A 3,276-nucleotide genomic window follows, 5' to 3' on the forward strand; every position below is an offset into this window, starting at 1 on the left:
ATTTTTTCAACATTTGCAATGAAATGTGTTGATATCACATATAATACATATATACAACAAGGTTAATTTGAGTTCTCAGCTTCATTTCAGAAGTGTACTTATTCCATCTGGAAATCGAATGAAAAATTATCCTTTCTTTTTGGATTATGCATATTTCATGACATAACGATCGCATAGCAAATCGACGGGCAGTTTTGAAATGTTCTATACAAGACCTAGTTATTGCTTTGACAAATGCATCGTTTTATGACAGAGTTACAGCGTTCCAAAACCCACTCAAAATTTTCGATGCCGCATTCTGGTCCTTTTTTTTTTGTTGAGTGCAGATCTTCGCCCACTCCGGAATATGATTCACCTTTAGTCGGTAGCGCAATACGAAACCTTTTCCACCATAGTTCAGAGAATTTTCAGAGGGTATTGAAAGCGTGTTACAATATTTTATTATTTTTTAAATCCTTATCGATCATTCTACAATTCATTAACCCTTTGCGGTCGTATGTCTGCTCTCAGCCACCACAGCAAGGAACCATACTAAATACTTTATCCTTACTATAAATAATACTTTTTATTATTATTGCAATACATGCAATAATTTACACTTCTTTTGTACGAATTTTAATGTCTAGTGAATTTGATCACGAATTAACACGTAGTTTCTATGGATAATAGATAACGGTACTCGATGTAAACAAAAGGTTATTAGCGTGGAGAGATAAGAGGATCATAGGTAATTATGACGACTAGTGGTGCATGGATTATATTACGCTAATGTAAATATTAAATCCTAGGAATTGATTAAATTCCATTACTTTGAAAAATTGTAACTTTTCGAGAAAATAATACGGAAAAAAAATTATTTAACACGTAATTCTGCATGAAAAACTATACATACATTTTTATTCTAACACTTACTGTTCTCGAGTTAGAAAAAAATCTATAGAAAATTATATTTGACGAAAAACCCATATTCGTAATATCATGAAAACTCAACCATTATGGAATTCTCGCGTCCCTTTTGAAAAGGTCCTATGTAACAAATGTAAACAAATCGAGTTAATGGGTGCACGCTATTAGTTTTCAATCATTGAATGCATTACAAAAACAATCGTTCACGTATCTATCTTCTTCATCTTTTTATCGCCGATACAAAAAATATACAATGTATAGATTAGGACTTTAAGCACCCGGCTGTTACCTCGGACGCCACTTTCCTTCCGATGCCCGAAACGTCCGTTTTTGTTTCTTTCAGGTGTTATCCGTTTCAGTGCAATTCAACGAGTGATACCAATGACAATCTGTCTTTAGAACAAAATGCTGATATTTGGATTGTCGTTTAGTAGATAGTTTCGTCGTGCACATCTATAGACGACACTCGTACACACAGGTCGTCGCGCGGATGTCGTCTATAGACGATGCTCGTAGCGAAAGGGTTAATCTCAAATCACGGAACAACAGTTACGATTGGGTTTTCAGAGTTACTCTTGAGTGCTAGTGGTGAAAGTAGCGATAAAGATCGATAGCTTTTAAGACAATTCGCGGAATGATGTTCGTGTTGATGTTTTTTCAGAATATGGATTTCAGTGAAGAATGCATTAGAATGGATAGTAAAAATATATGAAGTACTCTCCCCAGGTAGCCATAAGCATTAACTTTAATTGTTGCACTAATTCAGCATATCTAATGCCAAATGGCAGTATATCTCCTTTTTTGATGCTTATAGGCCATATATCAACATTATTAATGCATATAAACATTAATGAAAATAAGCATTAATGAAAGTCCTATATGCGCATTTAATGCTACCATATAATGCCTACAAGCATTAAGATAAAACATATGAAAATAACCATTAATGAAAGCCCTATATACGCATTTAGTGCTATCACATAATGCTTATAATCATTAGGATAAAACATTCATGCATTCAGCATTAGATATCTGGATGCAAGTGTTTGTCTCAAAATAAACATAACATGGATATTTTATGCCAAAAATATGTTTCCAAGCCGGCCAGCAAAACCCGCTCATACATGATCTTTTTGAGCAGGCATCTGAGCGGTTGTTTTAATATGACTATTTTCAACTCATTCATCTATATCAACAGTGGTCCAGATAGCAAAGGCACAACAGAGAAACACACATGTTGCAGAAGTATGTACCCCGGTTCGAATCTCATAAGGTAATTTATAATATAATAATTATTTCTCATTCCAAACAGTGTGCCGTAGATCGAAATAAAGAAGAATACTGTTATAACCTCAACAACTTGGCAATAATCTGCAATAAATCTGTGTGGGTGGGCCCATGAAATGTATATGATTTTTTTTTGTTTTCTGTCGAATGATTTCAATGGCTTTTTCCTAGAAAAAACGGAAGAAAAACATCTTGACGTTTTTATGGAATCATATTTTAGCATGAATGATGCTTATTTAAGCCTGCCATCACAAGTGATTTAGCCATAATAGTAAGCTTTAGTAATGCTTATTTAAAGCTGTAACTTAAGCATTAAAAGAGCCCTATATTTCGCCTTTTTAGCATTATATCCACCCTATATTGGTTTATAGCGCTTGATAAGAATTTATTCTGTATTCTATATGTGGATACAGTGCTGATTTAAGACCATTTCTAAGTGCTTACTGGTTACCTGGGTCAGGCAGCTTAATGAGTTTATTGATAATTACGGAATACTCAGGTTGTAAACAGCTCGAACATGGACCAAATAACGTTCTTTCAGAACTTCAGCGGCTTGTTGACCTTGTTCCTCGCAAACTGGAACAATTTTCTATATTCCCCGGATGATTAGCGTGTCCGTTCATGCATCAGTTTTACATTTCGGTTCTCTCCCTGGTCGATCGGCTACGCTGCCGAGCATCTGATGCTTTCGAATGACCAGCTGGACCGGCTTATTCCATACTTCTCGACAATGTTTCGTTGAGACTCCTTACACTGGAAGTCACGCACAATCAAATTTCGGACTTGTGTTGAGATTTGCTTTCCACCCAAGCTTCCTCAGCGTAAAAAAACACGTCACTACGCACAAAAAGTTGGCTAAACAGCTACGAAAACTATGTTTGTGTCAGATGTAGACAACCAACTGAAGTGAGGGGTGCATCGATGAAGGAAACACGGTAAAACAAATTTACGCAAGTGGAATTTTTGTTATCCCATACCCTAAAACTACCCATTTAGGAACAAAAGTAATTTCTTGTTTTTCTCAACGATAATGAAATGTGAAAATGGTCTACTAATTACCTACTTTTACGAAGTATTGACTGG

The sequence above is a fragment of the Toxorhynchites rutilus genome, chromosome 2, assembly GCF_029784135.1.
Source record: "Toxorhynchites rutilus septentrionalis strain SRP chromosome 2, ASM2978413v1, whole genome shotgun sequence".
Classification (NCBI taxonomy): Eukaryota; Metazoa; Arthropoda; class Insecta; order Diptera; family Culicidae; genus Toxorhynchites; species Toxorhynchites rutilus.